A 12,508-nucleotide genomic window follows, 5' to 3' on the forward strand; every position below is an offset into this window, starting at 1 on the left:
ATACAGATGATTTTGAGGCTATCAGTTCAGTGTCTTCTTTGTGGTGATAGTGGTGATGGTGATATATCCTCAAGTTCCGTTTATTTCGGAACCCTAAGTCGGATTTGTGGTTACATATTCCCTCAGATGGTTGTGATCAATTCAGAGGCCGTAACTCAGTGCAGTAGATGTTCAGATGACTCGGAGGATGGCACAGTGCATTGCATTCATACATCAACATCATTCACATTCTGCATTTATCTGCATCTAACACATGTTTATCCATATGCAAGGGACATTCTTGATCGAGATCCTGGCTGAGAGATTTCTTTGTTCCAGACATGAGGACCGGTTTGAAAGACGATGTTGTCTACAGCTTCTTCGACCCAGAGATTGGTGTGCTGAGAGATATGATAGCATTGATTACACCTGACCATGTGGGTTTGTTCCGTGAGACTTACGGTGGTATTCTGAAGTTAGTTTTCAGGCTCACAGACAGTGATAGGAGCGCCATCCATACTCTTCTCCAGTTTTATGACCCGGGTTTGAGATGCTTCATGTTCCCGGATTACCTATTGGGGCCTTTGATGGAGGACTATGCTAGTATCCTGGGTATTCAGAGCAGAGATCAGATTCCTTTCTATGTCACCAAGGGGGAACCTGATATTGTGGAGATTTCTCGTGCTCTTTATTTGAGCCCAGAGATGACTAAGGGGGGTTTAAAGGAGAAGGGAAAGTTGCCCGGTTTTCATCTGAGTTTCTTAGAGGCTAAAGCCAAGGAGCATGCTGTTGTGGGTAATTGGAGGGCCGTCTGTGCTTTGATTGCTGTGAGCATCTATGGAATCATCATGTTTCCTAACCAGAAGAACTTTGTAGATATTAATGCCATCCGAGTGTTTATGCAGAGGAATCCTATTCCTACCTTGGTTGGGGATGTTTATTACTCGGTCCATAATCGGAACGAGAAGCGGCGTGGGGGATTGATCAGATGTTGTGCTCAGTTGTTGTACAAATGGTTCATGGGGTATTTGCCTTCCAGAGGTGCCTTTGTCTTTCTCGATCCTACTGTCAAGTGGTCAGTCAGGTTGATGGGTTTGCGAGCCAATGACATAGCTTGGACTCACAATGGTATGGCTGGACGGGATTTCATTTACAGTTGTGGGAGTCTTCCCAATGTGCCTCTTATTGGAGTTCAAGGTTGCATTAATTACAACCCGGTGCTTCTTAGAAGACAGATGGGGTTTGCTGTGGAGGGTCCTCCTCTTGGACGAGAGATTCAAGAGTCTTTCTACTTCCCAATTGAGGGCAATCAGACAAAGTTGAGGCAAGTGTCTGATGAGTGGCGTGACATTCAGAGAAAGGGCAAGGTTCCTTTTGGCAAGGTTAATAGCAGGTCTTTTCCTCCGTTTGATGATTGGCTTAGGAAGAGGATTGAGCTCACACATCTACCATTTCCTGGAGGTGATCCTTGGTGTCCAGTGATTGAGGGGCCACGTTCTTCTGTCAGCATGGAAGAGTTCCTTGAGATGAAGAAAGCCAGAGATCAGCTGCAGGCAGAAAAGACTGAGTTGGAGATGAGTGTTGCTAGGATTCAGATTGCTAATCAGGAGATCAAAGGGAGAATAGAAGATCAGGATAAGAGGCATGCTCTTGTGGTGAAGCGCTTTGAGATAGACACCGCTTATTACCGCAAGGTCAGCCAAGCTTTGGAGTCATCCACGAAGGAGAATGACGTCACCAAGGAGAGGTTAGCAGAGCTTCGAAGGTCATCGAAGATGAGAAGAGGAGACAAAGCCTTGTGAGGGATCAGAGGGACAACAGAGTCATAACCCTTATCGCCGAGTGGGAGGCAAAGCTGAAGATTAAGGAAGCGGAAAACGCGAAGATCATTGCCGAGAGAGATCACTACATTGCTGAGAGAGATCATTATTTCCGACAGATGAAGATTCACCAAAAGGAGATAGGAAGATTGTAGCAGGAGAACACCGAACTCAGGTTTGCTGTGAAGTTTACCAAGATGGTAGATGATGTGGAGCCTTCTATTGGGCCTTCTTCAGCGTAGCCTTTTGTTATCATTTGTGTTGGATTACCGTCAGGCCTGTTGACGGAATTCACTTGCTTATATTTTCTTTCTGATTCTGGAGAATTGTATTTGATTTGTATCAGACTCGATGTATGACTCTCGCACTTATTGTGCACTTTTGATATGCCATGGTTATTTTCATTCAGGGATCGATCTTCAAGCTTTATTTGCTTTCCTGTATGTACTCACATAGCACACACATGGTTGGGTGATATCTTTGCTAACTCATAATTCTCTGATCTGTATGATGAAATCATTCGATGAATGTCAGAATATTGCTGCCGGATTATTATCTGTCTCGATGAAGCCAGGATCGAAGGACAGAGTGTCCCTCATATGGATAGACATTGCATTCATGCATAATCATAATAACTTGTCTTCTATTTTGCAGGTGTCAGTTTCTAACGTGCTTGGTTGTTACAGGAATCATTGCTCGTGCGCGTAGAGTCATTCCCTTGCACACAACCCGTCCGCACAGATACTTTACCAGACGCAACACACCCAGGCTGATGGATCTACCCAACGCAGATTTTCTCGAGCTGAAGGAGAAAATGAATGAACTGATTAATGTCATGCAAGGGTTTGCCGTGGGGCAAAAAGCGCTTGCTGATAAAATGGAGAAGCTCGAGTGGGCTTCGGCTGCCAATAGTGGTGTCAATTTAGAGGGGGTCTCCAACCATGGCCTTGGTGGTTCTAGAGATGGAGGAGATCTCGGAAAGAAAACAACTGTTGGTGTAGTGACTAATAATGGGAGTTCTTGCCCGGAAACCCATCTCCAAGCCTTCGTCCGTAAGATTTCTGCTTATACAATGGACCAGAAGCTGTGGATGTACTTCTTCCAAGACAGTTTGTCTGGAGGGTCTTTGGAATGGTACACCAAATTGAAATCTTCTGACATCAAGAGCTGGCAGGATCTTGGTGATGCATTCTTTAAACAGTACCAATTCAACGCTGATACGGCTCCTAGCCGTACCCAATTGCAGGGTATGTCTCAGAAGCCTAACGAGGGTTTTAAAGAATATGCCCAGAGGTGGAGGGAGCTGGCTGCCCGAGTTCAACCTCCGTTGGTAGACCGAGAAATGTCAGACCTGTTCATGGGTACCATTCAGGGGACATTTGCAGAGAGAATGGTTGGATGCCCGGCTACCAACTTTGCTGATATAGTGGTGGCTGGAGAAAGAATTGAAAGTTGGTTGAAGTTGGGAAAGATACAGGGTAATGCTTTGTCGTCTGGATCGAAGAAGCCCTTTGGAAATGGTCAGAGGAAGAAGGAGGGTGACACCAACGCTGTGTATGCTCAGAGGGGACAGAGTAGGGAGCGTTACTACCAGCACACTGCTGCGGTAACCATTCTTGCTGATAGTCAACAACAGCAACAACAACAACCGCAACAACAACGACAACCATTTCAACAGAGACCGCAGAGGGCCGGATATCAAGTAAGAGGACGAATGAATGATCGTCAATTTGATAGGCCACCTGTAACCTACTCGTTCTTGTTGAAAAAGTTGAAAGACTTGGGGTTGGTCCAGCTGAGGACGTTGGCACCATTGAGACCTGATTAGAGGTCGGCCAGTTTTGATGAGAGCGCCAAGTGCGAATTCCACTCAGGTGCACCTGGACATAACGTGGAAAATTGCAAAGCTTTTAAGCATGTGGTCCAGGACTTGGTGGATTCTAAGGCAATCAACTTTGCACCATCTCCAAATGTGAATGCTAATCCCATGCCTGCGCATGGTCAAATGGGGGTGAATGCAATCTCTGAAGAGGGCAAAATCGGGCTGATAAGTGTGAATCAGTTGAAGACTCCGTTGGCTGAGGTCAAAAGACAACTGTTGAAGAATGGGGTCTTTCCGGGCTGTGATAACTGTTGTGCTGCGTGCATTGTTACTCCTGATGGGTGTGTGTTGCTGAGGGAGGCCGTCCAGAGGCTGATGGATGAAGGAAGCCTCAGATTTGAAAAGATTGATTCGGGGAAGGAAGATGTCTCCACCATAACCATTTACTTCGACCCGGTTGATTTGTCAACGCTGGCCGATGCGGCTCCAGTTACTATCACGGTACCTGGGCCTATTCCTTATGACAAAGATGACGCCGTGCCGTGGCATTATGGTGGAGAAGTCTACTGTAATGGGGAGAAGTTGGAGGATCAAACTGCAAGTGAAACCACTATTTCAAAGGTGGATAATGCCGGACCTAGTGGGTTCACTCGCAGTGGAAGGTTGTTTGCACCGGACGCCTTGAGGAATGGGGATGGAGAGAGAGAAAAGAAAGATAAGGCCGAGGCTTTAGCCAGGGCAAGAGGGAAACAAGTGGTAAATGAAGGTACTCCTGTGGTGACACCGGCGCCTGGTGGGTCGGAGAAAGAACTTGATGATGAAGCTGAAGAATTTCTGAGAATCATCAAGAAGTCAGAGTACAAGCTTGTTGACCATTTGCAGCAGACTCCATCCAAGATCTCAATCTTGTCGTTGTTGCTAAGCTCCGAGGGGCATAGGGAGGCTTTATTGAAGATACTAAAGAGAGCCTATGTTCCCCAAGAGATCACAATCAATCAGTTAGAGACGGTGGTGTCAAATGTCAATTCCAGACATGGGTTGGGTTTCACTGATTTAGATCTAATTGTGGATGGGAGGAATCATAATAGGGCATTACACATTGCTATGGAATGTAAAGGAGCCGTGCTCTCGCACGTGTTGGTTGATACTGGCTCATCTTTAAATGTGTTTCCAAAGAAAGCCTTGGCGAAGCTGAACTGTGAAGGGTTGATCTTGACGCCCACTGACCTGATAGTGAAAGCTTTCGATGGTTCGAAGAGGGCGGTGTTTGGGGAAGTGGAGCTCCCGGTGAAGATTGAGCCCGAGGTGTTCAAGTCGGTATTTTATGTCATGGATATTCAGCCGGCATACAGTTGCCTGTTGGGTAGACCATGGATTCATGCTGCTGGGGCAGTGACTTCGACTTTGCACCAAAAATTAAAGTATATCTGGGACGGGCAGGTCGTCACAGTCTGCGGAGAGGAGGATATCTTCGTCAGCTACCTATCATCGTTCAAGTATGTTGAAATGGATGGTGAGATATGGGAAACGCCAAGTCAAGCATTCGAAACTGTCAAGGTGGAGAATGCTCTTTTTGCCAAAGAGGAGGAGAAGCCGTCCATTTCTTCGTATAAGCAGGCTGCTGAGGTGGTGAAGAGTGGGGAAGCTCCTGGTTGGGGAAAGATGATGGACATCGCCGCCAAGAAGGATAGATTCGGAGTGGGTTATCAGCCGGGCCGAGGCTCGTCTGGACAAGGTAGAGGACGTCGCCCGTCAGTCACGTTCACCAGTGCTGGAATGCTGGATCCAGATCACATCTGTATGGTGAGTGAAGAAGTTGACAGTGATTGCGAGATAGATCAATGGATAAAGCCGTGCGTACCAGGAATGGAAGTCCAGAACTGGAAGGCCGAAAAGATCATCACTGTCACTCTACTTGAAGAGTAATATTTTCTGTTTTCAATTTTATTTGCATGGAAGCCTTACGTTTTGCCCGAAACGTAATGGTTCATTGTAAGGGCCACCTCATGTTTCATTTTGCAATATTTGCATCATAAATAAAAGGATGTTTTTCAATTAAAAGCGGTGTTCCCTGTTTTTCATTTATTTTTGCAGTTTAAAACAAAATAAAAATGGCAATGTTTTCATTTTTCTTTTTCAATTTGTTTCACTCCGGTTCTAAAGCAATGCATGAATCAACATTCATGCAGATGCGATATTTCTCCGGATCTCATTGATAACAATCCTGTTACACCCTCATATGACTTCGACAACCCGATCTATCATGCCGAAGAAGAAGGCGAAGAAGATTGTGAACTGCCGGAGGAATTAGCCAGGTTATTAAAACAAGAGGAGAAGGTGATTCAGCCGCATGAAGAGCAGGTGGAGATTGTGAATCTGGGTACCGAGGAGGTCAGGAAGGAAGTGAAAATCGGGGTCACGTTGGAGGAAAGTGTTAAGAGCAGAATGGTAGCCTTGTTGAAAGAGTATGTTGATATATTCGCATGGTCTTATCAGGATATGCCAGGGTTGGATACCGATATTGTTGTGCACAAGCTACCGTTGAGAGCAGATTGTCCTCCAGTGAAGCAGAAGTTGCGCAGAACTCGACCTGAGATGCCCATGAAAATCAAAGAGGAGGTTCAGAAGCAGTTGGATGCTGGGTTCCTCGCTGTCACTAATTATCCGCCTTGGGTCGCAAATATTGTGCCGGTCCCGAAGAAGGATGGGAAGGTGAGAATGTGTGTGGACTACTGGGATTTGAACAGAGCTAGCCCGAAGGATGATTTCCCGTTACCTCACATCGATGTGTTGGTAGACAATACAGCTCAATTCTCGGTGTTTTCCTTCATGGATGGCTTTTCTGGCTATAATCAAATTAAAATGTCGCCAGATGATATGGAGAAAACAACGTTCATCACACCGTGGGGCATTTTTTGTTATAAGGTGATGCCATTTGGTCTCAAGAACGCCGGTGCTACTTATCAAAGGGCCATGGTGACTTTGTTTCATGATATGATTCATCATGAAATCAAATGCTATGTTGATGACATGATAGCAAAGTCCCAAACAGAAGAGGGGCATCTGGTAGATCTGGCCAAGTTGTTTGACCGGCTGAGACAGTTCAGACTGAGGTTGAATCCGAACAAGTGCACTTTCGGAGTACGGTCCGGTAAATTGCTGGGGTTTATTGTAAGCGAAAGAGGAATCGAGGTTGATCCTGCTAAAGTAAAAGCAATACAAGAAATGCCTGAACCGAGGACGGAGAAAGAGGTTCGTGGTTTCTTAGGTAGATTGAACTACATTTCACGGTTCATATCTCACCTAATCGCCACGTGTGAACCTATATTCAAGTTATTGAGGAAAAATCAAACGGTCAGGTGGAATAATGATTGCCAAGCGGCATTTGAAAAGATAAAAAAGTATTTGCAGGAGCCTCCGATTCTTATGCCTTTTGTGGAGGGACGACCGTTAATCCTGTACTTGACGGTCCTCGAGGGGTCTATGGGGTGTGTACTGGGGAAGCATGACGAGTCTGGTCAAAAAGAGCATGCCATATACTACCTTAGCAAAAAGTTTACCGACTATGAAACAAGATATTCACTGCTCGAGAAAACTTGTTGTGCTTTGGTCTGGACTGCTCGCCGACTGAGGCAGTATATGCTGGTTCATACCACTTTATTGATTTCCAAGATGGATCCAATCAAGTAAATTTTTGAGAAGCCAACATTGACCGGACGGGTTGCGAGGTGGCAAATGATTTTGACTGAATATGATATACAGTACACTTCTCAGAAAGCAATCAAGGGGAGTGTATTGTCTGATTACCTCGCCCAGCAACCCATTGAGGATTATCAACCAATGAAGTTTGAATTCCCTGATGAGGACATCATGTTTCTCAAATCGAAAGATTGTGAGGAACCGATCCCGGAGGAGGGGCCTGACCCTGAATCCGAATGGATACTGATGTTTGATGGGGCCGTTAACGTGAATGGTAGCGGTGTTGGTGCTGTTTTGGTTACACCAAAAGGATCCCACATTCCTTTTGCTGCCCGGCTAACATTTGAGTGCACCAACAACGTGGCTGAATACGAAGCTTGTATCCTGGGGATTGAAGAGGCGATTGATTTGAGGATCAAGAACCTTGTTATATATGGAGATTCAGCTTTGGTTATGAATCAGGTTAACGGGAAATGGTATACGCATCAGTCTCATTTAGTTCCATACCGGGATTATACGAGGAGATTGTTGACGTTTTTCACCAAGGTGAAATTGCATCATGTGCCGAGAGAAGAGAACCCTTTAGCAGATGCTTTGGCTACTCTGGCTGCCTTGATTAAGGTGTAGTGGTGGAATTAGTTCCCAAGTGTTGAGGTGGGGCGTCTGGATAGACCGACTTATGTGTTTGCTGTTGACACAGGGCCTGATGATGAGAAGCTGTGGTATTGCGATATCAAGCGCTATTTGGAAACCCTAGAGTATCCTGAGGGAGCATCCAAGAAGGACCGAAAGACTCTGCGGAGGTTGGCCATGGTGTTCTACTTGAATAAGGATGGGGTTTTGTACAAGAGAAATTTCGATTGGGTTTTGCTCAGATGTGTTGATGATAAAGAAGCAAGCCAATTGATGAAAGAGGTTCACGAAGGGTCGTTCGGTACCCATGCCAGTGGAAATGCAATGGTGAAGAAGCTGCTGAGGGCAGGTTATTACTGGATGACAATGGAGGCCCAATGTTTCAACTTCGTGCGGAAGTGTCATAAATGCCAGATTTATGCTGACAAGGTGCACGTGCCTCCAAACCCGTTGAGTTTGATGTCGTCCCCGTGGCCGTTTGCTATGTGGGGCATTGATATGATCAGAAAGATTGAGCCTACGGCTTCGAATGGGCACCGGTTCATATTGGTGGCTATTGATTACTTCACCAAGTGGGTGGAAGCATCCTCTTATGCAAACGTGACGAAGCAGGTCGTTGCCAGGTTCCTGAAAAGAGACATCATTTGCAGATATGGGGTTCCCGAAAGAATCATTACTGATAATGGTTCTAATCTCAATAACAAGATGATGGCAGAACTGTGCCGGGAGTTCAAGATCGAGCATAACAATTCTTCCCCTTATCGTCCGAAGATGAATGAGGCGGTTGAGGCAGCTAATAAGAATATAAAGAAGATTGTGCAGAAGATGGTCATGACATATAAAGATTGGCATGAGATGTTGCCATTTGCATTGCATGGGTATCAAACTTTAGTGCGTACATCTACTGGGGCAACACCTTTCTCGTTGGTATATGGAATGGAAGCGGTGCTACCGGTTGAGGTTCAGATTCCTTCGCTGAGAGTCCTGATGGACGTGAAGTTGCAAGAGGCTGAATGGGTAAGAACTCGGTATGAAAAGTTGAGCCTGATTGAGGAAAAGAGGCTGGCGGCCATTTGCCATGGGCAGTTGTACCAGCAGAGGATGAAGCGTGCTTTCGACCGAAAGGTGCGACCTCGTGTGTATCACGTAGGAGATCTGGTGCTGAAAAGGATTCTTCCTCCTCAAAACGATCGTAGGGGCAAATGGACACCCAATTATGAAGGTCCATTCGTGGTCAAGAAGGTTTTCTCTGGAGGAGCCTTGTTGTTAACGACCATGGACGGTGAGGATTTTCCATCCCCTGTGAATGCGGATGCAGTTAAAAAATACTTCGTATAAAGAGACCCGCTGGACGAAAAGAACAAAAGAGTCCAGGCAAAAAAGGGCATCCCGGCGAACCAAAGAAAAAAAAAGAGAAAAAGGTTCGGGCAAAAATTAGGGATAAAAAGGAAAAAATGTACACCCGGCAAGTCGAAAACCTGAAAAGGCGGCTTGGGCAAAAAAGGGTATCCCAGTGGACTGAAAACCCGAAAGGGCGGTCCAGGCAAAAGAGGGATTGAAACGAACAACTGCGTCTAGTATGATCGTTTGTACTTTGGATACATCATGAATGATCCCTGGCCGGGAGCAGTCGGAAACGTCTTGTTCAGAAGGCAGAAAGCGCGGAGAGTCTGAGGACATATGGGGTTTAACCGAGATGGAGCTCGATGAGGTCACGGGTTCACATTGCCATTAGGATAGATTTTTCCTTTTGTGCGCGATTACCTCTTTTCAGGAATTGCTTCCTTTGTATTGCTCATTTATGAGCCACACTTTTTCAATCTATAAAATGCATATTCATTCAAATAATTTTGTTTTTGTTTTCATTACCGCTTTGATTGCAAAAACATCCAATTGTTTGTGATAAAGAATCTTTGCATTTTAAGACATACAGGTCCCTTCCAATGCATGCTTATAAGATTGAAAACTTGAAATCTTATTCGGAAGGTTGAGTGACCCAAGTGTTGAAATTTTGGCATACCTGGAGCATGTTTTTATCTAACGATCTCTGTTGCAGGTGTTGTTAGATATTTTCACTCACTTGCAGGTTGTGATGTGAAGCTTTTGACAAAAGATCCCCGTGGAGTCCAATCAGGGACAAGAGATTGAAGAATGGTGGAAAGACGGCGAAAGACGTACGACGATCCTGGAGTATTAATCAAGAAGACTCTTCAAAGTCTGAAGAATTGGAAAGTTGATACCAATTTGAGGGGTTCGATCTCCGTAGAGTACGGAGAAGTCAAGAATACAAGGTGATGAATCAGAAAAGTCCAGACGAGTCTGGGAGCTCTCAAAAGTGGAAAGCGAATACTGGGTTTAGATGTGGAATACCAGGGTTCGACGAGTCGACGGGTGTTCTGTGCCAGACTTTCCTTGTTTCCCCAAGCAGAGTTGGGATTGTTACCTCCCCAGCAGATTCAAGGTCTGTGTCTTTCCAAGCTGGGTCGGGGTGGTTACCTCCCCAACAGGTTTTAGATCGGTGTTTCCTCAGCAGCCAGGCCTGAAGGTTGCTATTTCCCCAGCAGAGGTGTCTGTGGTTAGTTTTTCCCCCAGCAAGTCAAAGGTTGTTGTTTTCCCCACAGAATGCGTTGGGAGTTTCGTCCCCAACGAAATCCCCGAGTGGATCGGTTTCAGTGGAGGTCATCCCTGGTAGGGGTGGCCTATTTCCAGCCAGCAATGCTATTCCCCAGTAGGGTGGAGATTGGAGTGTTGTCGAGTTCCTCAGCAGAATGCCTCGAGCTCCCCAGAAGAGTCCCTTGGGGGGGATACTTTTTATGCATTCATCATGTAGATAAGCATAGCATATTGCATAGCTAATTGCGTAGCATTTCCATAATTATGGAGCATTACGCTAAAAAATCATCAGCATGCATCAGCATTGCAAGCATAAGCTAGTCTCAAATCGTGGTTACTGTTTGAGAGGTGTTTCGCCCGAGGGTGAAAATGTTACTCCGAAGAGTTTGGCATCGTGATGTGAATCAACAATATTCCCCAGTAGTGCGATATTGGAGGAAGAGTTTCTGTCGGGCGGAGATGGAGATGATAATTCAAGAGGTTTTGGGGTTTCAGGAAAAGCAAAAAGAGGATAATCCCCAGCGGAGCGCAAATTGTTCGTTTGCTAGGGTTGAATAGAGGATAGCAGGCTCATGGCTTGTTATCCCCAGCTTGGGTCGTTAGTACGCGTGCCGCCTCGTTTATCACTGTTCCTTATCTCTGCCGATGGTGATAGGCATGACAAGTTTTTCGGGTATTCAGACCATTGTGGCACTCAGGCCAGTTTCCGATTTTCAGATCGAAGAGGTTTCCGACGTTCAGGTCGAAGAACTTGTGGCATTCAGGCCAGTTTCCGATTTTCAGATCGAAGAAGTTTTCGACGTTCAGGTCGAAGAACTTGTGGCACTCAGGCCAGTTTCCGATTTTCAGATCGAAGAAGTTTCCGACGATCAGGTCGACGCACTTGTGGCATTCAGGCCAGGTTTCCGGTATTCAGGCCGAGGTGGATATTCAGACCAGTTTCCGATCTTCAGATCGAAGAAGTTTCCGACGATCAGGTTGAAGTACTTGTGGCACTCAGGCCAGTTTTCCGGTATTCAGACCGAAGTGGCATTCAGGCCAATTTTTGGGCATTCAGGCCAAAGTTTTCGGGCATTCAGGCCAATCTCTCGGCGATCAGACCGACATCAATACTCTCATACTCCGATGTTCAGTATTCAGACTGATGAGCGGCGTTCAGGCCATAATGGTTCCTGTGTTACCATTTATTTTGGTATCCAGGTCAACGTTCCGTTTCGGTATTCAGGCTGACTGTCTCCGTACCAGACGGATTCTTCTTTCGAGGTCGCTTCTTTGCCGATTCTGACAGGCATTGTTATTTATTTTCCCAGCGGAGCGCAAATTTTCCGTCTGTTCTCGGTATTCAATCACTCTTCACCCTGATCATCTGAAAGCCGAGGCTATTCATATCGACAGGTTCACAGCGGGTTGAATAGGGGCAGCTGTAACACCTCAAAATTTGCCCTCCTCTCTTGGGACTAGCTTAGCACATTGCATTTCATGTTTTAGGACATTAGGCATTGCATATTGCATATCATCTGATAATAAGAAGTCATCCTCCTAAGTCTTGCTCAGAAGATAGAGAGGTTAAAAGATTCTAGCTTGAGAGTCTCATGAATTGATCACTAGCCATCTGAGGGTTTGTGCTTTAATTAGGGTTTATTGATTCCTCAAGGAGGATGAGTGTTATCTTATTTTCCAGAGTATATCACCATCATCATGGTTTTATCATCACCAAGAGGTTCTTTGTGCCTGATCATGTTCCTTGGGATTAGGGTTTTGACCTCTGGTCAACCCTAATCAGTTGCATTCTACTAGTCAGGGTTTTGCAAGGAGATGAGGTCTTTATTGAGATGGAGATCTTCATATGGTTTTATTGAGCTTGTATAAGCTAGGGTTTCATTTTTGGAGCCATTTCATCAAGTGGTTGAGGCTCAAAATCATTTGTGCATGATCAAGTCAA

The sequence above is a fragment of the Lathyrus oleraceus genome, chromosome 5, assembly GCF_024323335.1.
Source record: "Lathyrus oleraceus cultivar Zhongwan6 chromosome 5, CAAS_Psat_ZW6_1.0, whole genome shotgun sequence".
Classification (NCBI taxonomy): Eukaryota; Viridiplantae; Streptophyta; class Magnoliopsida; order Fabales; family Fabaceae; genus Lathyrus; species Lathyrus oleraceus.